The sequence below is a fragment of the Phyllobates terribilis genome, unplaced genomic scaffold, assembly GCF_046119375.1.
Source record: "Phyllobates terribilis strain yellow unplaced genomic scaffold, ASM4611937v1 Scaffold_4__5_contigs__length_816908805, whole genome shotgun sequence".
NCBI classification, from domain to species: Eukaryota; Metazoa; Chordata; class Amphibia; order Anura; family Dendrobatidae; genus Phyllobates; species Phyllobates terribilis.
Genome location: NW_027362764.1, coordinates 690023144 through 690048834, shown reverse-complemented (window position 1 = coordinate 690048834; position 25691 = coordinate 690023144). Strand labels below are relative to the sequence as shown.

General features: G+C 44.4%; 1 long non-coding RNA gene across 1 annotated transcript in view; it reads left to right on the top strand.

Moving 5' to 3' along the window:
- LOC141264484 (uncharacterized) overlaps positions 1–17746 on the top strand; it is a 44402-nt gene extending 26656 nt beyond the window's left edge. The window contains exons 2-3 of the long non-coding RNA XR_012319964.1: positions 6408–6514; positions 17044–17746. This is a non-coding gene — a long non-coding RNA (uncharacterized lncRNA). The remainder of the gene's footprint in view (positions 1–6407; positions 6515–17043) is intronic.
- The last annotated feature ends 7945 nt before the right edge of the window (positions 17747–25691 follow it).

The window sequence follows — 25691 nt, the reverse complement described above, 5'->3', positions numbered from 1 at the left end:
TCCAGCGTGGTACCGGGTATCGATTGGAAACATGGGTGAGTCGTATAGGCTGGTGGATGGATAGTTATTTTAACTTTCCCCTATTGTTTCCAGGCTATTTGCATTTGGTATTCACTGGTGAATATTCATGTTTTAGGACCAGCATTTTTTTCACTTTCTTACTTTCTAATTTTGTCCCAGTGGTCAAAAATTAGAGACTTTAAAATGTATTATGATTGAATCATGTATGTGCCTAGCATACTGTATTTCATACCCTTAATTATGTAATTCTATTGATAACCCCATGTGGACCTAAATGGTTACCACTCTGATTTTGTGTACCCCTCTCCATTTGACCTGCTATTTTTAAGATTTTGTGTCTTTTATCATGAATACTTAATACAATTATGTTTTAGCGTTATCTCCTTTGTTATCATTTAGGAATTTTCTCTGGGTGTCTTACTCCGTCCTTTTATAGGTTTTATCAGTTATAGGGTATGTAGTGAGTGCAACGGCTGCCAAAATTTAGGAAAAACCCTACTAACAATTTAAAGACACATATAGTTGGGCCACAGTAACGACATATTGCCATTAGAAAGGAGAGGGTCTCCCGTATTGTTTGCTATGCAGTGACTGCAATGGCTGTTAAAAATTTAGAGGCACTCCAATGCCCCTTTCAAGAGACATGATGTCAGAGGGCCTCCTGAAAGCAATGTTCCCATTATTAGGAAGTAGGTCTCCCATACTGTTTGCCTTTGCAGCGAAGCAATGGCTGGCTAAAATTTGGAGGAACTCCAATGCCCCATGCAAGAGACGTAGAGGTCGGAGGGCCTCCTGAAAACAATATTCTCATTATTAGGAAGTGGGTCTCCCATACTGTTTGCCTATGCAGTGAAGCAACGGCTGCCAAAAATTTGGAGGAGCTCCAATGCCCCTTGCAAGAGACGTAAATATGTTGATATGGTGGTTATATGGTGGTGGAGGATGAGGATGCAGAGAAGGAGGAGGACAAGAGCAAATAGACAAAATCAGGAAGCCTGTACCCATGTCAGGGTGTGAAGACAGAGGTGCATGGGAATATAGTTAGACCTCCCAAAAAAAAAGACACTGTATTTGAGTTAATGTTACGTTGCTATCATTCGGTGGTGTTGAGAAGTCTGGCCCAATCCAGCCCTTGTTCATTTTTATAAGAGTCATCCTGTCAGCATTTTCAGTTGACAGGCGGATGCGCCTATCGGTTATAATTCCACCAGCGGCACTAAAAACCCGCTCTGACAAAACGCTAGCAACAGGGCAGGCCAGGACCTCCAAGGCATAGAGAGCCAGTTCATGCCACGTGTCCAGCTTGGATACCCAATAATTATAAGGCACAGAGGAATCACCGAGGATGTTGGTACGGTCGGCAAGGTACTCCCTCAGCATCTTCCGCAACTTTTCCCTCCTTGGGAGAGTACCCCTCGCATCAGGGCTTGTGCGATGGGACGGTCTGAGAAAACTGTCCTAGAACTTTGACAGTGTTCCTCTGCCTCTGCTGAATTGCATTTGTGTCTCTCTCGCCTGTACTCCTTGGTCGTCCAACGAACTGTGACCTCTGCCGCCAGCTTTTTTAGATTGGAATTTTTTTTAATAATTCCGCAACAAGGGCCTTCTCGTACTGCCCCATTTTATTAGGCCTGTCCTGCTCGGGAATAAGAGACAGAAAGTTCCCCTTGTAATGTGGGTCTAGAAGTGTCACCAACCAATAATGACTGTCATCCAAAATTCGGACAACACGAGGGTCACGGGAAAGGCAGAGTAACATAAACTCAACCATTTGTGCCAGACTGCAAAGAGACAAGACTTCTGTGTCCTCTCCAAGAGGATGACTGACCATGCTCTCCTCCTCATCCTCCTCCTCTCTCTCCTCCTCCCTGTCCTCAGGCCATTCATGCTGAACAGACGGAATGACAGTTGTGCAGGTAGTACCGTCTCTAGCGCAGGAAACTAGCTCTTGTTCTTCCTCCTCCTCTTCCTCATTGTCACCCAATCCACGTTGGGATGAGATGAGGCTGCGCTATGTGGAATCACCCTGTATGGTTCTTTGCTCCATCTCATTGTGCTCCACCTGCAATGCATCCTCTTTAATTGAGAGCAGAGAGCGTTTCAGAAGACAGAGAAGTGGGATGGTGATGCTAATTATGGTGTCATCGCCGCTTACCATCTTGGTGGAGTCCTCAAAGTTTTGGAGAATGGTACATATGTCTGACATCCATGTCCACTCCTGAAGTTTTATGTGTGGAATCTGACCTGAATATCGACGGACTTGTTGATGCTGGTAGTCAATAACTGCCCTCTTCTGCTCACAAATTCTTCCTAACATCTGTTATGTAGAGTTCCAAAGCATGGGGACATCGCAGATCAGTCGGTGAGCTGGAAGTTGCAAATGCTGCTGAAGCACGGCAAGGGCGGCGGAAGCTGTAGCTGACTTTCTAAAATGGGCACACAGGCGGCGTATTTTGACAAGCAGATCTGGCAGATCCGGGTAGGTTTTGTGAAACCACTGAGCCACGAGGTTAAGCACATGGGCCAGGCTTGATACATGTGTGAGCTCGACTAGCCTCAGAGCCGCCACCAGGTTCCGGCCATTGTCACACACGACCATGCCTTGTTGTAGGGTCAGCGGTGTCAGCCACAGATCTGCCTGCTCTTTCTGATCTGTCCACAACTCTTCAGCGTTGTGCGGTTTGTCACCTAAGCATATTAGCTTCAGCACAGCCTGTTGCTGCTTGGCCGAGACAGTGCTGCAGTGCTTCCAGCTTGCGACTGATGTGGTCATTTCGGAGATAGAGGCTGAAGAGGAGGAGAAGGAGGTGCAGGAGCTGTAGAATGTGGGGGCAACCCTGATTGCCCCAGGGCCCGCAATCCTCGGCGTCGGGAAGACGTGTTCCGTCCCAAGGTCTGACTGGGTCCCGGCTTCCACTATATTAACCAAGTGTGCCATCATCGAGATGTACCGTCCCTGCCCACAAGCACTTGTACATGGGTCCATGGTTAGGTGGACTTTCCCGGTAACTGCGTTGTTGAGGGCATGTCTAATGTTGTGGGACACATGCTCGTGTAATACGGGGACGGCGCACCGGGAGAAATAGTGGCGGCTGAGGACTGAGTACCGAGTGACGGCCGCCACTATGAGGTTGTGGAAAACTTCCTTCTCCACGAGTCTAAAAGGCAACATTTTGAGAGCAAATATTCGCGAAATGTGTGAATTTAGTAGTGTGGCCTGTGGGGCTGCGTATTTGCACTTGCGTTCCAAGGACTGGGGTAGGGACAACTGAATGCTGTGCTGGGACAAGGACGTGGACGTGCTTGCTGATGGTGCTAGTTGAGAGTGTTCAAGGACAGGTGGCAATTGTGTCTCATCATCATTATCCACCTCTTGCAACAGTAATTGCACTTTCACACCATCGCCTTCGTGTGACTGTGGCTGCTCCAATATTTTGACATCGCTACACGCGCTCTCCTCTTGACTCATTCGAAGCCGGCTGGGCGAGAGGCCCAAATCTACAAATGGAAAAGTAAACAGCTCTTCTGAGTGTCCAAGTATAGGATCAGTTGTCTCCGGACACTCGGCATGGTGGAAGGAAGGAGGATCAGGGTGAGGAATATGTGGTCCAGACTCACAGCTACTGAGGATGGAAGACAGGGTGGTGGTGGTGGTGGCAAAGTGACTGGAAACATTATCTGCTATCCAACCAACAACCTTTTGACACTGCTCTGTGTTCAATAGTGATGTTCTGCAGTCCCCTAATAATTGGGACAGGAAGGACGAGCGACAACATGTGAGTGTTGTGGCACAATTTCAGCTTGCCCACGGCCATGTCCTCGGCCTCTGCATGCACCATCACCATCACGTCCACTTCCCCATCCCTTTCCACGCACCTTGCCCATTTTAAATGGAGGACAATATTTTCCACGTTCACGAGAAATGACTGATTTTGGAACGCAGTTATAAGTGATACGTCTGACAGAGAACCATGATTTTAAATAGCACACCTGTAATTTACTAATATTATTCTACACAGAGACATAGTGTGAATAACTTGACCAACACACAACAACGAAATGAAAATGGAAGAAATGGCTGATTTTGGAACACTCTTATAGGTGATATGTGTGACAGAGAACCACAGTTTTAAATAGCAAGTCTGCTATTTACTAATATTATTCTACACAGAGACCCAGTGTGAATAGCTTGACCGACACACTGTAACGAAATGAAAATGGAAGAAATGGCTGATTTTAGAACACTCTTATAGGTGATATATTTGACAGAAAACCACGGTTTTAAATAGCACACCTGTAATTTACTAATATTATACTACACAGAGACCTAGTGTGAATAGCTTGACCGACACACTGCAACAAAATGAAAATGGAAGAAATGTCTGATTTTGGAACACTCTTATAGGTGATTTGTCTGACAGAGAACCACGGTTTTAAATAGCAGGACTTTAATTTACTAATATTATTCTACACAGAGACCTAGTGTGAATAGTTTGACCGACACACTGCAACGAAATAAAAATGGAAGAAATGGCTTTTTTTTTAACACTCTTATAGGTGATATGTCTGACAGAGAACCACGGTTTTAAATAGCAGGCCTGTAATTTACTATTACTATTCTTCACAGACACCTAGTGTGAATAACTTGACCGACACACTACAACAGAATAGAAATGGAAGAAATGTCGATTTTGGAACAGTCTTATAGGTAATATGTTTGACAGAGAACCACAGTTTTAAATAGCAGGCCTGTAACTTACTAATATTATTCTTCACAGACACCTAGTGTGAATAGCTTGACCGACACACTGAAACAGAATGAAAATGGAAGAAATGTCTGATTTTGGAACACTCTTATAGGTGATATGTTTGACAGAGAATCACGGTGTTAAATAGCAGGACTGTAATTTACTAATATTATTCTACACAGAGACCTAGTGTGAATAGCTTGACCGACACACTGCAACGAAATGAAAATGGAAGAAATGTCTGATTTTGGAACACTCTTATAGGTGATATGCCTGACAGACATACTGGCACACTGCAACAGAATGGAAAAGGAGGCCAATATTTTCCACATTCAGTTAAAATTTCTGGATTTTTATCACTGAATCATGGAACAGATCAGGTTTTATTCTGCAGTGAGAACAAGCAAATGGAGCAGAAAAATTGTGTTCTCTGGATTGCTTTTTAAGCAAATAACCAGGATTAAGATAAAAAAAAAATTGCCCTGGCCCCTGATATCTGGGGCTATGTCTACAAATATCTGTAATTATTACAGCAGCAGCAGCAGACTGTTAGAACTCTCCTGTTAGGTTTTTTCTATCTTGCTGGTCATGTGGCCTTGTTTGCCTATTTAATCCTGCTCCGCCCTCCTGGCCTTGCTGGACTTCATTGTAATTTCTACTCTTAAGTTAGCCTGGTGCTTAGTTACCTTTCTCAGTCTGTTTAGCTTGGTCTTCGGACCTTTATGTTCTATGTTGTATGTTTGTCTTTTGCTGCTACAATTTCTGCTAGGAGGTGCCCAACTTTATCCCAGTTCCTAGTTCTTGTAGGGATCCCTCCCTTGCATCTATTGGTCTTCGTACAGACTAGCCGAGGACTTTAGCGGGTCTGATCGCAGGATCAGGTTCCCCGTTACATCGTAGGGATCTAGCTTAGTTTTATTGTAGGGACAGATCTCCTTTCTTTCCTTAGTGCTTGTAGCAGATCATAACACAGACAGGACGCTCAGGGACCCTCTTGTGCTGTATCATACACTGCAGTCTGCCACATACACTGTCTGCCTGCCTAGCACTGATTATATGCAGCTGGATTAGTCCTCATAAGGACTGTTAGTTCAGTTGGATATATATATATTTATATATATAGTGGAATACCTATACTAAATATAAACAAGCAAAACTCTCCCTGACGCAGCAGCACCTCTCCGTACTCTACCTGATTCCGGGGTACACTGTGAAGAGCATAGCGGCGCCAGGTCTTATATGCAATCGCTGCATGTTCATTGGCTCTCTAAAGAGCGCAAAACATGCAGGGAGGGGACCGTAGTTCCCGCCCGAGCAACCCGGAAATATTCGCCGAGCGCCGAGCTTGTCGAGCACAGTGATGCTCGGGTGAGTACCGAGCAGTGGTGAGCACGTTCACTCATCACTAGTGCTGAGATTATGCAATTTTTGTGTTATTTTTCATCACCAAATTTTAAAACTCACAGATAAGATCGGTGTCAAATACGAAAAAAAAGACACAAAATTAACTCAGCAGTATGTCAGAGGGCGAAAAAGCACCAATTTTTATAATGGCTGTACCTTTATATGCTTTTTTCATAAATGATGGCCATTGTGTTTGAAACTGAACTTCTAAATTCTGAATTTGAATCTTTGCAGATTTTATCATCTCTAACGCAGACCGGGTGGGACCTCTGAAGAAGACCTGCTACGAATGAAAACTCCACCAGAGTTATGAGGCGTGGATGGAGAGATGCATAGGGAAGGTGAGGGTTAGGGAGAGATGAGTATATGTTTAATTTTTTTAACCCCCTCCCTGCCCTTTTCATTATAGCAGAATTGGCACAAATCCATTTTTTGGGAGAAATTTGTTGTTAATTCAATTGGACTCACTTTGACAATCTCTGGTTTAGCTAGACAATATGCACACAACAATGAACAACTAGCTACATTTTTAGACATTGTTAAGGATGAAACATTTGTTGTATTGTATATCCTTATCAATGAAGGATTTCATGCTAGAGTTCTCAATCAACACACTATTGTGTTAGATTATCTTACAGCAAGTCAATGAGGCATGTGTCAAATAATTGGACCAGGCTGTAGTAATTACATGTATGAAAATTCTTCAGTAAGCTCAGATATATTATCCACAGAAAAAGGCTTTGTAATTGAAAGAAAGATTCAGACAAATCCAGTCACAAGAAGATGCAGCCTTATCAAGTTGGTTACAATGGTTAAAGAGGTTATCCAGGACTATTACAATTTTTCTCTATGGGTCGAAGAGCTATCAGTCAAGTAGTTGCTAACTACCTGCCTGCTGTGATAGGCGCCGATCTCTGCTGGCACATAGTTGTTACAGACCACTCCTGCCTGCGATTCAGTGCTTTCCGCTGACGTCGTTTCTCATCCGCTCTGCTCTGCCGACGTCATGCTGATTGACAGCTGGCTCCCACTGCCTAACTTTCTGAAGTTGGCTATCAATCAGAATGACGTTGGAAGTCACGTCCTGTTGACAGATCAGCTTGGAAGTAGAGGAGCTGTTCTGCTGATGTGGGGCAGCTGAATTGCTGGCAGGAGCCGGTTGAATAGACAGAAAGTTGCCTCTGTAAGCTATTACTTGCTTTTTAATTTTTAGGGCTATAGTTAAAAAATGACATGTCCTGGATAACCCCTTTAAATGTTTTGTACCAAGATAATAAGCTATCCCCTATTCATAGGATAGCAAACAACTTACTGATTGCTGGGGTGCCGACTGATAAAATGATGATATTTACAATTATAGTATTCTGAAGATGCTTCTCTAACGTCAAAAAAATCAGTGAGTAGGATGCATTTTTTACTGACTGTTCAGATATTTTTGGATTGTTGGCAATCCTGTTACTAAGATTGTAAGTTATCCTCTATCCATGTAATGTCCTTCTTGTCCTTCTACTTTTACTTACATATACGGCACATGTTGAGGGTCAAATTATTAGGACCTCCACTTATCCTGTGAACTGAGCTGAAATGAGCAGATGCTGAGCATGCAAACCTCTACTCCATTTATGGTTCATTCTTTCTGCAGAATTCTAGTTATAATTTTTAAGAATGTGAAAAAATTAGTTTCCAAAGTTTAAAAACTAAAAACTTCAAAATCAAAGAAAAAAAACAAAACACAAGCATATTAGGTATTGCCGTGCCTATAAAAGTCTGATTTTTCAAAATATTAAATTATTTAACCCATACAATAAATGCTGCAAAGAAAAAAAATCTAATTTCAGGATTACAATTTTTTATCATCTTGCCTCCCCACAAAATTGGGATAACAAATTATATAAATGTCATATATACCCCAAAGTGATGATAATAAAACAACAGTTTGATGTGCTATAGCCCCACGATTCCACTGCCCCATCAATGGAAAAATAAAAGCATTATGGGTCTTAAAAAATATAGTCATACTGACCTGCAGAATCATGCTTCCAGTTCTTTTTTTACACACAATGAATACTATAAAAACAAAAGGGAAGAGAAAAACAAATCCCCTATATGCTAAGGTGAAATGAGTCAAAACAATAACTACAACTCAACCAGCAAAAAACAAGCACACATGGTTATGAGGATGAGGAAAAAAGTTATGGCTCTTGGAAGAAGGGAAGGAAAAAGAAATTCTGATTGACTGGCGCACCATGTGACTTGGCCTGTATAAATGCCGGATATGGGTTGCGCCGTCATTCTATTCTCAGCCTGGTGCAAAGTGCCCTAACAGCCTGGAGCACAGTGCCCTAACAACCTGGTGCACATTGCCCTAAAAGCCTTGTGCAGAGTGCCCTAACAGCTTGGTGTAGAGTACCCAAACAACTGGTGCACAGTGCCCTAACAGCCTGGTTCAGAGTGCCCTAACACAGCCTGGTGCTGAGTGCCCTAACCGCCTAGTGCAGAATGCCCTAACACAGCCTGGTGCTGAGTGCCGTAACCGCCTAGTGCAGAGTACCCTAACACAGGCTGGTGCAGGGTGCCGCAACACAGGCTGGTGCAGAGTGCCGCAACACAGGCTGGTGCAGAGTGCCACAACACAGGCTGTTGCAGAGTGCCCCAACACAGGCTGGTGCAGAGTTCCGCAACACACGCTGGTGCAGAGTGCCGCCACAGGCTGGTGCAGAGTACTCTAACACAGGCTGGTGCAGAGCGCTGCAACACAGGCTGGTGCAGAGTGTCACAGCACAGGCTGGTGAAGAGTGCCCCAACACAGTCTGGTGCAGAGTGCCCCAACACAGACTGGTGCAAAGTACCCTAAGAGTGTAATAATCTGCTGGGCATTTTCTCTTCTCTGCTGTGCACTTTTTTGGGATGCAAAAAATAAGGAGAGTATCAAATAGGGGACATAGACGTGGCCATGGTGCAGGTAGTGGTGGTGATGTAGCTGCTGCAAGAAGAGGACGTTGTCATTCTGGTGGACAAGAGATGGGTGATTCGCAAGATGTGCCATCAGAGCCTGAAGCAGGCATAAATGTTCTGAACCTGAGCACCACCTGCATGATGCGGCACCTGAATTCAAAGCATGAGGTGCAGTGGAGTACACACCTCAAAAATCGGGAAAGATCTGATTTTTCTGCTGCGGTCTCGGCCTCTTCCTCCCATTCCCAATCAACAGGGCCATCTGGCTCACCTGAAAAAGAGCATGTGACAGCACCACCAACAGCAGTGTCACCAAGCATCTCCACACTGTCCCATGGAAGTGTAGCACCCTGAGGATTCGGCTGCTACAGGGGTATTGCACCTCAACCCAGAGGTGTGATATTCCACTCCCGGGTAAGGATGGAGTGTGGAACTGAGCTCAGTTAGCTGCATGCACTACACACATCCCATTTCCGGGGAACAGACCGATGGTACTCCCACTAGAGAAATGTGCAGGTACGACAGTGTCTGTTCCTGGCTGGAGTGGGAGGGGGGTGGAACATCCCAGTAGTGTAGGGGCAGATAGGGGGAGCAGCCTGGGTAAAGCTAGGAGCTCATTGGGTGCTGGTCATCTGAGCTCACACATAGAGGGAGTATATAAGGTGGGCACCATCTTAGATCAGGGTCAGTCAGTTGTCAGTCTGTGAGACGTCGGTCAGTCAGTCTGTCTGAGAGCCTGAGAAGCAGAGCAGAGGAGAAGGAAGAGGGACCCTGAGGCGCAGGAAGAGGGGACCCCAAGAGCCCATAAGAGAGCTAATAGGGTGAAGGGTCGGCAAAAGGGTACCGGATCCCAAGCTGGCAGAGGCTACAGCACACCTTAGCCAGGAACCGGAGGTCGTGGGCAGGATCTGCCACGACCACCCACTAAATCCACCCGGAAGGCAGACCAAGAATAGGGTCAGGGACCCCAGAGGAGGCTTGACCAACAAGAGGCCCGAGGGAGCCGGACTTAGGTGGATCCCTGGTGGGAACGGCCAGAAGAAGGGAGAGTCAGAAAGGAGCTCAGGACCACACTCCGGAGTTGCCTGGGAGTTGACCGAGTCCAGGACCTGGTGGACGCAGCACGGCTCGGGTGGTCACTGCTGTACACAGTGACCCGAGCAACACCAGTAAGTAAAACCCTGGAACTGCATTTTATGCCTCTGAGTCTCTTTGCTGCACCTTCACAACCACCATCCTCCACGGCTGACCCCCTGAGGCTATACCCCTCCCGTTGGGGGTTATACTACCAAAGCTGCACACATACCAACAGCCTCACCGGACCCTGCTGCAGCGGCGGCCTTTTGACCGCAAATCAACGGGTGGCGTAGTCGACACAAAGAACTAATAACATCTGTAGGACTGCCACACTCTGAGCTTGACACCCTGGGCACGGACCGGGTCACAGCCACTCGGAGACTACAACCCCCATCTGATCCGGCTCCGGGTATCCCTAACAACATGGCCCAGGGGGCGCGTCAGAAGCGTTCAGCTGTCCATACCCCAAACACTGGAGAGAAAGAATAAGTACCCTCCTACCCACCCACGTGCCCTAGTCCTGAATCACTGCAGTTTAAAATTCCTGGCCTTTGAAATGCTGCCATTCTGGCTGATGGAGATGGACTGTTTCAAAGCGGTGGCTATCCCACAGTAGGTGTTTCTCAGTCGCCACTACTTTTCCATGTGTGAACAAAATCAGGTGTGCACTGTGCAACTCCATCAGTGACAAAGTTCACATAACGACTGATACGTGGACCAATAAGCACGGGCAGGGACGTTATATATCCCTAGCTAACCACTGGGTAAATGTAGTGGTGGCTGGGCCTAAGGCAGAATGCATTCTGGCACATTGTCCTACCATGACCTAGGATAGCTGGACGTTCTCTGTACATGTTGCCTCCTCAAACTCCTCTTCCTCCACCACCTGCTCATCCGGTCAGCGTCACATGATGCGCTCCCTGGTCCGTGCGGTACTCGGTAGCCGCGCCGGTCGGTGCTGGGGATGTCAAGGTGGCAGTGACCCTGTCCGTGGCCCAGGGTGGTCAATTAAAGGAAAAGTAAAAGGGGAATAAAGTTTTTAGAGATAATGTTCGTGACGCCACTTGTGGTATGCGGCTATTTGGGGCCGCCGCTGCGGTGCAGATCCTCTTGAGCTGATGGTGACACAGCAGAGTTGGTTCAGCTCTCCACAGGCAGAGCTAAGCTCCAGGTCAGTATATGAAGAATTGTGGAGGTTTATGTTGTTGGTGCGGTGTAATGCAGGTGATGGCGCAGCAATTATTCAAGGACACAGTGGGGTGCAATCTTCAGGTTATACTCACAGTTGTTAAGTTCCTCAGGTTACACTTTCCGGATTATAACCGCCCACGTTGTCCTGTGTCCTTTGGGGTAGTGATCCAGCAAACTCTCAGGTATTTCAGGAGCACTCGGACGGGACCCCGTTCTATGTACCTTTCCTGGTCATCTCACTGCGCTGGCTCTCGCCTCTCATGCCCTGCGCCTCACAATCAGTGTCCCAAGCCAGTGCTGCAGCCTCTGGTTTGCTAGCTGAGCCTGGTTGTTCTCCACTAGTCTGGGGCTGGTCCCCTTCGGGCGCACAGGTGGCTTCCTGCACTCACCGTGCCCCTGGGATCTCTTCTGTCTCTGGAGCCTTTCCCTCTGCTCCCGTCTTCTCTCACTCTCCTCCTTGGCCTCTCTTAATAGGCCCGACTCCTCTCTCTGCTGAGCGGAGCTCCTTCTGAGCTCCCACTCCCAACTGTCTCCTTTCTGTACTGACTGCTTCTAGATCAGGGGTCTCAAACACGCGGCCCGCGGGCCGCATGCGGCCCCTGAGGCTGCTTTATGCGGCCCGCAGGCACAGACCCCTTGATGATCCCGACCAGGTCCAGGAGGAGCCGCCGACAGCAGCGCTGAATTGCCGCGCAGAGACAGTCTCCCAGCACAGCATTTCCAATGCCAGCCACTGGCCAATCAGAGGCCAGCAGCTGATATCTGCGTGTCGGCGCAGCGAGTTTGACGTCATTGCCATATGCAGATGTCAGCTGCTGGCCTCTGATTGGCCGGCGGCTGACATTGAAAATGCTGTGCTGGGAGACAGTCTCTGTGCGGCAATGCAGTGCTGCTGTCGGCGGCTCCTCCTGGACCAGGTCGGGATCGTCAAGGGGTCGGACTCTGTGGTGCCTGCGGGCCACATCTGCAGGAAGGCCGCCGAGGGAACGGAGGACAGGTGAGAATCATCTTTTTTTTCTATTTTATGTGTGTGAAGAACAGCACAGGGGGCACATAGCCACAAGAGGGGACCTGGATGGGGCACATAGCCACAAGAGGGGACCTGGATGGGACACATTGCCACAAGATGGGGACCTGGATGGGACACATAGCCACAAGATGGGGACCTGGATGGGGCACATAGCCCCAAGATGGGGACCTGGATGAGGCACATAGCCACAAGATGGGGACCTGGATGGGGCACATAGCCACAAGAGGGGACCTGGATGGGGCACATAGCCACAAGATGGGGACCTGGATGGGGCACATAGCCACAAGAGGGGACCTGGATGGGGCACATAGCCACAAGAGGGGACCTGGATGGGGCACATAGCCACAAGAGGGGACCTGGATGGGGCACATAGCCACAAGAGGGGACCTGGATGGGGCACATAGCCACAAGAGGGGACCTGGATTGGGCACATAGCCACAAGAGGGGGCACATAGCCACAAGAGGGGACCTGGATGGGGCACATAGCCACAAGAGGGGACCTGGATGGGGCACATAGCCACAAGATGTGAACCTGGATCGGGAACATTGCCACAGGATGGGGATCTGGATGGGGCAAATAGCCACAGGATGGGGACCTGGATGGGGTACATAGCCACAAGATGGGGACCTGGATGGGACACATAGCCACAGGATGGGGACCTGGATGGGGCACATAGCCACAGGATGGGGACCTGGATGGGGCACATAACCACAAGATGGAGACCTGGATGGGGCACATAGCCACAAGATGGGGACCTGGATGGGGCACATAGCCACAGGATGGGGACCTGGATGGGGCACATAACCACAAGATGGAGACCTGGATGGGGCACATAGCCACAAGATGGGGACCTGGATGGGGCACATAGCCACAGGATGGGGACCTGGATGGGGCACATAGCCACAAGATGGAGACCTGGATGGGGCACATAGCCACAAGATGGAGACCTGGATGGGGCACATAGCCACAAGATGGAGACCTGGATGGGGAACATTGCCACAGGATGGGGACCTGGATGGGGCACATAGCCACAGGATGGAGACCTGGATGGGGCACATTAGTACAAGATGGGGACTTGGATGGGGAACATTACTGCAAGATGTTTTCCATTATTACTATATGATGCTAATTGTAAGACAATATTACTGTATGTGGCCAATTGGGGGAAATAAAATTGTAAAAAAAATAAAAAATAAAATAAAGCATGAAAAAATATTGGGCACTAAAAATGCTGTTTTATATGTAAACTAAAGTAAACACAAAAAAGTGCACGTTTATTATCGCCACATCCATAACGACCCAAGCTATAAAAAAATAAACACGGCAAAAATGTTCAAAAGGTGTATACAAAAAAAATGGTATCACTAAAAATGTCACATTGAACAAAGAATGCGGCCCCCCAAATTCAAATTTTTTCCATGTGCGGCCCATATACCCAGCTGAGTTTGAGACCCCTGTTCTAGATGGTACCCCTTCTTCTTATATCCTTTCTGTCTGTTCTCCCCTGATCTACTTCCTCCACCCACCTCCTCTACCTAGTTCCACCCTCCAGCTAGGGACCAGGGACTGTGCTCTCCCTTAGGAGCAATCTCGCCCTTCCCTCCTGAAGTGGAGTGTATTGGATGTGGGTGTGTGGGTCCCGAGTAGTACTCCGTCCTTACTTGAGAGTGGGGTACCACACCTCTGGGTGAGATGCAGTACCTTTGTGGCAACTGGACCCACAGGGGCGCCTCACACACCTGCACCATCAACTTCAGCACAACCAGGGGGAAATAACAGCAGGCTATTTTGAAACTCATCTATTTGGGGGAAAAATTCGACACCACGGATCAGCTGTGGACAGGGATCAAACAACAGACCGATGAATGGTTGGTGCCGCTGAACCTCAACCCCACCCTAATGGTGTGCGATAACGGGCGAAATCTAGCAGCAGCTCTGCGCCTAGCCGGTTTGATGCACATCCCTTGCCTGGTGCATGTGCTGAATTTGGTTGTGCAGAGCTTCCTTAAAAATTACCCCAATATTTCGGAGCTGCTGCTGAAAATGCAGGCCATCTGTGTGCACTTTCGCTGTTCTCACCCTGCTGCTCACCTGTCTGCGCTGTAGCATCACTTTTACCTTCCTGCTCACCGCTATATGAGAATTATCCTCAAAGTGGAACTCCATCTTGCATATGCTGGAGAGACTTGAGAGCAGCAGCAGACAATAGTGGAGTTTGAACTGCAGCACGCACGGGTGAGTCGCTCTGTGGGACAACACCACTTAGCGACCAACAAGTGGGCTTGCTAGCGGGACATGTGTGCTGTGTTGTGCTGCTTCGAGTACTCCACCAACATGGCCAGCGCTGATGATGCCATAATCAGCGTTACTATCCCACTTCTATGTCTGCTGGAAAAAATGCTTCTGGCGATGATGGATGAGGTGGTGGCACAGGAGTAAGAGGAGGAGGAACAGGGATCATTCACACCATTACCAGGCCAGTCATCCACACATGGCTCGTAGGGTGGGTTCCAGTACCAACAGAAGCCAGGTACACAACTGTCCAGCCAGGGGACAGTTTTGGAGGATGATGAGGAGGAGGAGGAACTGTGTTCACCGCAGGATGGCACTTAAAGCTGCTCATGGGCATCACTGGAGCATGGCTGAGGGGGGTACAGAGGACTAAGATGATATACCTCCCTCCCAGGATTGTTTGTCGTTGCCTCTGGGCAGCCTGGCACACATGAGCCAATAAATGCTGCTGTGCCTGTGCAACGACCGCCGAGTTGCCCAGACAGTTACCAGCGCTGATTAATGGGTGGCCACCTTGGTTTATCATCCTTACTTCCATCACTGGAGTGGGATAGGAAAATGCGGGAATACAAGCGCACTGATGACGGCATCCTCACCTGACAGCGGGGGCTCAGTGGAAGAACAAAGCAGAAGAGGAGGAGGAAGTCACCATTGCAGCTGGAGCACTGGCACCACTTCATAAAGGAGGGATAGCCTGGCCAAAATGTGGAAAAGCTTCCTCAGCATGCCAAAACATCCAACACCACCATCTGATACTGTTCGTATTAGCAGGAGGTAGCGTTTCAACATCGTGGAAGAGTACATGTCCACACGTCTCTACATACTAAGTAATGGGTCTGCCCCATTTAACTTCTGGGTCTCCAATTTGGACACAGGGCCTGAGCTTGCCCTTTACACTTTGGAGGTGCTTACCTGCCCTGCGACAAGTGTACCGTCGGAAGGTGTGTTTCGCACGGCATGGGGTGTGATCATAGACAGGCGCATCCGCCTGTCCACAGCCAACGTGGACAAGCTCACAATCATTAAAATGAACCAGTCCTGGATTCCACAGGACTTTTCCGTACCTTTGGCTGACTAGAGAAGTATACCAGCCGCATACAGCAGTTGTTATACTCTATCGCAGTTTGTTCATTCTATTTGCAATTCCCAATGTTTTGGGGCCTCCTCAATTTAAAAAATAAAACCCCCAAAAAACAAGAAAAAATAAAAACCAAAAACAGTGTTGCCTACCTCCTTCGCCTCTTCCACCTACACATCCACGTCCACCTCCTCCTCCACTTGGACCTCCGCCTCCTGATTCAACATTGTTATTTTTTTATTTCTTTTTTATTCTATGTTATTTTAAGCAATTTCTATAAAAAAAACAAAAAAACAAAAACAGTGTTGGCTTTGGTTACCTCCTCCCCATCCACCTCCACCTCTTGGATCTCTGCCTCCTGGTTGAAGACTGTTATTTTATTTATTCTATGTTATTTTAAGTCATTTAACTATCCACATTTGTCTGTAGGGCTATTGTCCTGATCTTACCCCCATTTTTCTTCCTTTTTCAGCACTTACTATTTTACAAACATTTTACAGCACAAACGTTTGGGTCCCCATTAGCTTCTATGGGCTTTGGATTCGGGGTCAAATTCAGGTCAAGTTCTGGTACACGAACCTAACTTTGGACCTATAAATCATCCTTATACATCAGTACAAGTTAACACTGTTTTAACTCTATTCCTATTTTATTACCATTTCCAAGATATTTTTTTCGCGGATTTAATTTTTCTTCCTTTTTGTCTTCCTTGTAGTATGTGTTGTTTTGATCCAAATGAGCTCACATTCTTGTGCAGGGGAAAACTTATTTCATGTTTTAGCCTATGACAGTATTCTACAGATTAAGATCAATGAGTTGAGCTATAGCTACACCGACATAAAAGCATTTAACCAGTACAACAAACGCTGTAAAGAAAAATAAAGTCAAACATCAGACTTAGTTTTTTCCCCTGTCATCTCGCTTTCCAAAAAATTGAATAAAAAGAGATTAAAAGGTCACATACACCTCAAAATAGTACCAATAAAAACTGCAGCTCGCTGTGCAAATAACAAGACCTCATACAGCTCTAGCGATAGAAAAATAAAAAAAAGTATGGGTCTTAGAAATTGGCCACAGGAACAACATTTTTTACAAACTTCTGAATGTTTTATATATATATAAGTGTAATCAATGTACTGATCTTCAGAATCATGTTGCCTGGTCATTTTTACTGCACAATCAACGTAAAAACAAACAAAAAAAATCGCTTTTCACTCCATTTCTCTTGAACTTTTTTCTGTTACAGTGCATTGTATGCTAAAGCTAAACAAATCTTCACTGATCCCACAACAAAACAATCCCTCTGACGTCTATGCGGATGAACAAAAATGGCTTTTGGAAGAAAGGGAGGAAAAAGCAAAAACAAAAGAAGGAATTTGGACACTTCAGGGGTTAAAGGAAAATTATTACTGGATTCTTGTCCCCTAAACTACTACACCAAAATACTGCTAGGAAAGCTGGGGAATATATTTATTCTTCTTCTGGCAAAGGGTCCATTCTTGCTTTATGTACGAAAAGAGGTTACAATATAAAGGGTTTATACGTGGTAAATATGGAAATGTCTTTTTTTGTCCTCTGCAATGTGTAATGTTGGCTGAATAACCTTTCCCTTCTGGTCTAATGCTTCTTGTTCCTCTACCCACCTGTTTTCATGCACTTGCACCCTATTGTTAATATACATGCTTGTTTGAGGTACTGGAGCTTCTGCTCATTGGGATTAGCTATTATTTAACACTCCTCGTAGTGGCCTTTTTTATTTAGCACATGCACTTTATGATATGGAGATTATATGGCTCTACCTACCTGTTGTAGTATGTACTCTTTTTGGCCACTAGATGGAGCTCTCATACACATTTCTATCTGAAGTATATACTATGTATAAAATGTAATGCATTTTCTTCATATGGGTCATTAGTAGGAAATAGGTAACATTCAGAAATATCTTTTGGACTGACATAATATCTGTATGCATATTTACCTGTGTTTACTGCAGTACAATCTTGCTTTTTGATTTTAATGTGCTTTCTTCTGTGTTGATTTATATTTTCAATAAAGATATAATTTTTTAATTAAAGGGAGTGTATATATTGGCTTTTTTTGAAGTTACAATATAGTACGCAATGTATGTAAATAACAGAAGACTCTAGAGAGTTCCAACGACATCTGGAACATGGGCAGATGAAGCCATAGTTAGTCCTAAGGATCAGCGAGTCGATACGTGAATGATCAAATTTGAGTCAAATTCCCTGAAATTAGCAGTTCTGTTCTTATCTGAATACTATGACCATGAGGCTGTTGACAGTGAGTCGGAGACCCATTGCCAGTCTGTATATCACTGTCCAAACATAAGCCATGTTTATTGGACATCTGAATTCAGCCCTATTTTCCTCGGTTTGCACGGAAGCAACTGGATGCTTCTCTGGTCATTTGTATACAGTGCACTCTAAGAGCGGGTGCAGAACGTATAACTCAGACCAGTGCATTCATTACCATGTTATTCTATGGGTCTGTGCACCTGTGCGATCTTTAGTCTCGAACCAACAGCATGCACGATTTGCCTCCAAGAATCAGATGTCACTCGCTCATTCAACTCTATGGGTCTGTAAAAAAAAAATCGGACCACATACAGAAGATATCCGAGTGCGGTCCAATTTTCACAGACTGACATTATAGAGAAAATGGAAAAACTTTTTTTCTCTCCACCTTCGAGAAAATCGGATCACACTCTGATCAAACTCTGATCACAGTCTGATCACGGTCTGATCACAGTCTGATCAGAATGTGATTAGCATGATCAGACCGATTTTCGGATGGAAAGAATATGGTCGTGTGACTGTAGACTTATAAACACTTATTTATAAATGGTCTTGGTCTAGTGTGCTAAAATCTACTGCCCGATTCCCTTTCAGTTGGTAATAACTAGTGATGAGCGCGCATGCTCGTTTAACCCTTTCGCCGAGTACGCTCGGGTGCTTTCCGAGTATCTTCGGCGTGCTCGTATATTAAGTTCGAGTCCCTGCGTCTGCATGATTTATGGCTGTTAGTCAGCCTCAACACATGCAGAGACTGCCTGTTTGTTAGGGAATCCTGGCATGTTGAGGCTGACTAACAGCCATAAATCATGCAGACGCAGGGACTCGAACTTAATATACGAGCACGCCGAAGATACTTGGAAAGCACCCGAGCGTGCTCGACGAAAGGGTTAAACGAGCACGCTCGCTCATCACTAGTGATAACTAATATTTATATATATATATACATATATATACAGTATTTCATTTCCATTTTTAATTACATAGTAAATCAGTACAAGTTAACACTGTTTTAATGATATTCATATTTTATTGTCTTATTTCAGCATATGTTTTTAACTGATTTTTCATTTTTCTTTTTCTTCCTTGTAGCATTTTTTTAATGCCTCTAAATTGACACTTATGTTTGGGCAGGGGGAAACTAATTTTGTATTTTGGCCTGAGATACTGTAGACTTCTGCAGATAAGGAACTATTCGCAAAGCAGTCGTTAAACCACTCAGCCTATGGTTACACCAACGTCGAGGCACGTATAATACACCAACAATTACGAGGAAGCATTTGGAAGTTTAGAAAGAGTGATAAATGCCGGGAACTTGTCCATTTAGTAGAACTTAATCACTTGCAATCATGATTTGATTACCTCATAATAGCTTTCTACTTCCAGTTGCTATTTATGAAGTGAAATAATCAAGAATGCAAACTAAGTATTTGCTCTCTTGAATGATTTACTGGTTCAGCACATTTAAACTGCGACAGCAATCAAACGTAAAGAAAGCCGATGTTACAGAATGAATTATCCTTATCAGATGGAACAAATGATGCCATTTAACTTCACTGACATTTCACAAAAGTATATCTATCTTATAGTAGAAAGGTAAAGAATAAGAAAAAAAAAACTCATCCGCAGTGGCACAAAAAGTCATCTAGGAGACTTAAGAAAAATTGTAAAGCAATTCAGCCTGAAAATGTTAATTACTCATATTATTTCCTCATGGAAAAGGAAATCTTTGTTTCAGAATTACCCTGAACAATAAGGAAGATTCCATAAATCACCAAAATGTCAGCAATCTGCCGATGTGTTTGCTCTGGGGGCTTGGCTGCTTGTGGAGTCAGAACAGGGAACTGATTTGTGTGTTCATCTCTAAATTCTTCTGTTCCTGTTGGATATTAATCTGAAGTTTGCCTTGTTTTTGAAATTTGGCTTCAATTAATTACTATCCTGTAGGTATTTATATTATAAAGGAGCATTAGGCTGTGTTCATACACAGAGGTCACACAGCAGCTGAAAACCGCAAGAGCCTTGTGGTTCTTTCCTCTGTTTCCATGCACGATTCTACATTTGTGTTTATTTTTTTAAGTCACTTTTCCTTTTTGTCTAGTGGTATTCATTGCCTTTTTTGCGCCAAATTCTTTAACCAGCACATGTGGTTCATGAATTTTGTGCACAACAAAAAAATGGTCTTTTTTTCTGTATGGTAAATTTGCACATTTCACAAAATGTCGCAAAAGTAGCACCAAAAACTGGCACACTGGCAAAGCCAAATTTAAAGAATGAGCCAAAAGCATCTGGAGTCTCTCAACTTCGCGAACAAAGAGGAAAAAAAAAAAGAAAGACGAGCATATACAAAATAGACTTAAAAAAAAAGGCAGAGAAAAAAAGGCACAAAACACAAAACTAAACAAAAAACAGGCGCAAAGGCAATGATGAATCAGGGGGCTTAAAGGGGGTTGTTTGACCTGGAGTTACATGACTGCAGACTCTATGTGACTGCAGACTTGCGAGTTTTCACAGCGCGCACACAATACAAGTGTATTGAGCGAGGCTGAACACATCTAGTTGGAATGTGGCCAGAAGTATGCAGATTACATACTTGCGGTCACATGACAGCCCTCTCTCGGCACCGGAGGATCTGCAGATTAGTACCCCATGGTCAGAAAGCCCCATTAATCTTGCAAAGACACACCTGTTTCACCTACAAAACCATGGGGCCATTTCAGTTTACCGTGTGGTCCTTCAGGTGAAACTGTTTCCCTGCAAGAATATGTGACTGTCTAGGAAAACAGTGGAAAGACCTCAGCGGCACTGGGCTGTTGGCGTCTTCATCTGCAGCGTGACAATTGCATGTGAATGCAGCCTTAGGGTCTTGTATGATTTGGACGTTAAATACAGCCATACTGTTCCTTGGTATATCTACATAAAGTGATTTTTTTTCTACAAAGATTCATACAGAAATCAAAGAAAAAAACACGTACCACCATATAATGGTTTACTAAGTTCCTACTGGTTCATTCTATAATAGTAGAGAGTCTTAGGAATTTTGTTTGCTGCCACATAGTCTCCATGAGGCGCATTTCACAAAATAGGGTCATGTGACCTTAGCCTTATGATAGGACTACACAGCAACATATGTCACTCGACACTGAAATTGCAGCGGCACATTGTGACATTGGTTGCAATGATTTCCTACGGTGTCGAGTTGCGACTCGCAAGATCCTGCAACTGCGACAAGAAATTGCATGTTTCCAAATGTGTTGGATTTTCTGTCGCTGATTGCAAGTCGTACACAACATAATTGCCATAGTCTTCAATGCAATTCACACGCGACATTCAACTTGTGTGCGACTTGGCTGTTTTATTGACAGCTAAGTCAAAGCTCTAAAATACAGTAGTTGTGTGACAGCAAGTCCCAGACAAGTTGCACAAATGTTCCTGGTTGTGCGATTTGTCAGGGGACTGCTGTCGGCCAACATATGTTGCCGTGTAGCCCCAACCTAATTGGAATGTGCAAGTTTATGTCATCACAGAAAAAAATAAAAACACTGAAGTTGAGCGAAGTCAATTAATTAAGAACAAAAATAATTTGTTATGAATTTTCTACAAATTTTAGATTCTAGCGAAGCCAAAATTTTTGAGATTTGATTTGAGCGAAAACAGCAAAATGGCAGCCAGCCAGCGAGAGTGATTCCTAGGTGCCATCAACCTCCTACAAACAAATAATGTTTCTATTGGTTCAGAAATGTCAGCTTTATTTGGGACAACGTCAGCCAGACCTTCCCTATTGAGCACGTCACAGACTACCGACAGCCTGGGTCCTGTTGCGCACATATCTTAAAGCCCCACTCCAGCGGTTTTTGTTTCCAGCGCTGGAGTGGTGCTATTAATCTAAGGTCCCTGCCCATCGTCTTATACTCACCTGCCATGTCTTCAACTTTTATCACTGCCGTTCTGCTCCCGGAGGCTCCATCTTCTGATTGACCAGAAGTCAAAGTTAACGGTCACAAGCTCTGAATGCAAGTCAATGAGAGCCAGAACGAGTTTCTCATAGACTTACATTGAAAAGTGACCTCTAGCTTGCTCAGCAAACACAATGGAGTGATCTGGCAGGTGACAATCTGCTGGAGACCAACTTGAGTAGCAGCGATAGAAGGTGAGAACTGGTAAGTATAAGACTAGGGTCAGGGAATTTAAATTAGAAGCAGCACTCCAGCTCTGTAATAAAAATAAAAGCTGGAGTGGTATTTTAAAATTGCGAATTTGCTGTTAAAAAAACAAACAATTAGCCAAATCCCAGACAAAACGCATGCAGCATGCATTGAAGTCTATGACACGTGAGCCGCTTGTGACGCAATAGAAATTTGAACACAATTGGAAACATTTGCAACTCTGTGTTGCAGGTGTGATAGGTTGCTCTGTTGCAATGCAACACCATAGAAATACATCATGCTGTAATATCAATGTCGTGCTCCACATGTAACAATGGATTAATTCTCACTGATGGAAATCTGGGAGTAGAGATGAGTGAAAGTAGACTGTGTAAAAATATGTAAAAGAGACATGTAATGACTGACAGTCAGCTCTTCTGATCTACATGTCTCACACTGGCAATGCCTCCTTTCATTTACAATAAGCTCTGGAGACAGATTCTCAGATAGATCTATGTCCGCCCCATGGTTCTTAATAGCTCATTTATACATTAAGAAAAACATGGAATTTTCTGGGAAAAAAACCTCAGAGCGCATTTTATTCACCTTTCATTGACCTTCATGCCCATCTAGACAGCTTAGAAGGGTTGATCCTACTAATAGATTACCTTTATGGAAGAGATGGTACTAAGATGCACTAAGATTTGTGCTGTTCTGGACATTAAGTCCGGTCCTCTGTGGCAGCCGGAACAAGGCAGCCTTCACTACTGCGGAGGAATCATCGGACCAGAATCCTGGACTTCTGGCATTTACTTGGCTCCACACCTTGGTCATTAGGCCTTATACACACAACATCTAGACATGCATTGCATCCCGATGTCATAATATCGCAGGGTGTAGTACGCACCAGAGATGCTGGGCCAAGGATGAGAGCTGAACAAGTAAAAATCTGCCTTGGTCCCTGCTGCTACGGAGGTCTGGACACCAAACCAAAGCAGCATGAATCTCAACTCTACTGTTCATGTAATATTTGGACGTGTTGTGTCCTCTTAATTAAGATCTGATAGTGATTAGCTGCTCTTTGCTTTGGTTCAGGAAGCCCTGAATGGGGTATATGGGCAGGAGTTTTCCTGATGGCACAAGCCCTTTAAAAAACAATGCAGAGGGAAAAAATGGATCCCATATACATTTTAATGAAATCACAATGGGTTCATCCTAATTCCAAGGAAAAGACATTATATTATTGTGACAATAACAATAAATGTATGAATACCTGAACTTATCAACTCCAGACACAAATTCCCTTTTAACAAATTTCAATGGATTTTTGGAGGATTTATGAGTGAACACGATTGCTTTTCTATTAAACAATTTAACTTGGTCTCTTGTTGATATGCTGAATAGCGGTTAGCACCATATTCACAGAGAGTTGTATTTAGCAGGAGTTTTGCTTCGACAGGCACAGTATAGGAGAACAGCTACATTCTGTACAGCCATTATCTTTTAATAAATGACCTTTTTTTGCAGCAGGCATTTATTTATCTTAGGTGAATGATGGGCCGCACTGGAAATGGATGAATGACCCTGATGCCACACATTCTGTCCTGCTGTCTTAAGATAACCTTTCCTTCACTTTGGCTAAAAGCTTTCTCACCTCTATTTCATGGTATTGGACAAAGCAAACAAGCAGAAATAATTTCAGCCCTTCTTAAAGGGAATCTATCAGGAGGAAAATAACCTATTGTTTAAAGCAGGTTTTTGATTTCAATTTTTTTTTTATTTTGTCAATGTTTTTTTCCTATATCACAATCTGTATTAAAAACAAAAATCTTGCAATTTTCAGAATGGACACACTTTTTTATACTTTAACTTATTTTTGTTTCTGGAAATAAACACATACACATTAGGAACATACTCTGACCCTATGTTTTGTATTGAGGCATCTAATGAGCGTGTGTAAAGATTAATGTGAAGGAAGTGGGAGCAGGCCAGCTGTGACATTGCTTATTCTGAATGGTGCATCCTGTGTTATCAGTTGTGTATAGTGGTGTTACCTGTCATTGTAATCTTGCCTCTGATGATTAGGAGCCTGCTGAAAACATATCCTGAAAGGACAGGAAGTAAGAATCTAAAAAAGACCCAGTGCCTCACCGTAAAAATTGCAAGATTTCTAATTTTGTTATAATAATAATAATTTTATTTATATAGCTCCAACATATTCTGCAGCACTTTAAAATTGAATGGGGACATTTACAGACAATGAAGACTTTACAGAGTAGCACATAATTCATCAGTTACATTAGGAGTAACGGCCCTGCTCGCAAGCTTACAATCTATAATGAAATATATAAGGAAATAGGGGAGACACAATAGGTAGAACGTTCTTATCATGTATGGTCCAGCCATCATTATAAAAAATAGGGGTTTTATAATAAGCCACATGATCCGATTATCAGCCAGTATCGTCTAAGTATAGTTACTAAGGGCTATTGGGTTCATGGAGGATGTGGAGACAAATGAATAGGAGGGACCAGATTCTGAGGAAGATGTAGGAAGAGTGAACAGGGCAGAGTTAAATTAGTGAAGTTTGTGGATAGGCCTATCTATAGAGATGTGCCCCGCTTGAGTATTCAGAGTATTAGTATTAGTAGTGCACTCGGCTACCACAAAGAGTCAAGACTCACTTTCTACTTGGTTTTGCTTCAGCCATGTGTCTTGTAATCTTCTCAGCTGATCCTGGCTGCTTGCCAACAAACATTTTCTACTACAAACTCAGTCCAGCAATTCCTGGTTCTGTCCACATCCTCAACTCAGTTATCAAGGTACCTGATAACCAACTCATCTATGCTTTTCTTAGTGCTGTCTGCAACCTCAATTCTGCTGAACTAAGGTGCCAGACTGCCTAATCAACTCTGCTGTTCCTGTGCTGCCTGTACATTTGACTCTCCTGCATCTAGATCCACTTATTCGCCAGCCTATAACTAGCTCTACAGTCATGGCCAAAAGTTTTGAGAATGACACCAAAATTATATTTTCACATGATCTGCTGGCCTCTGGTTTTTATTAGTGTTTGTCTGATGTTTATATCACATACAGAAATATAATTGCAATCATATTATGAGTACCAATAGGTTATATTGACAGTTAGAATGAGTTAATGCAGCAAGTCAATATTTGCAGTGTTGCCCCTTCTTCTTCAAGACCTCTGTAATTCTCCCTGGCATGCTCTCAATCAACTTTTGGACCAAATCCTGACTGATAGCAGTCCATTCTTGCATAATCAATGCTTGCATTTTGCCAGAATTTGTTGGTTTTTGTTTGTCCACCCGTCTCTTGATGATTGACCACAAGTTCTCAATGGGATTAAGATCTGGGGAGTTTCCAGGCCATGGACCCAAAATCTCTATGTTTTGTTCCATGAGCCATTTAGTTATCAC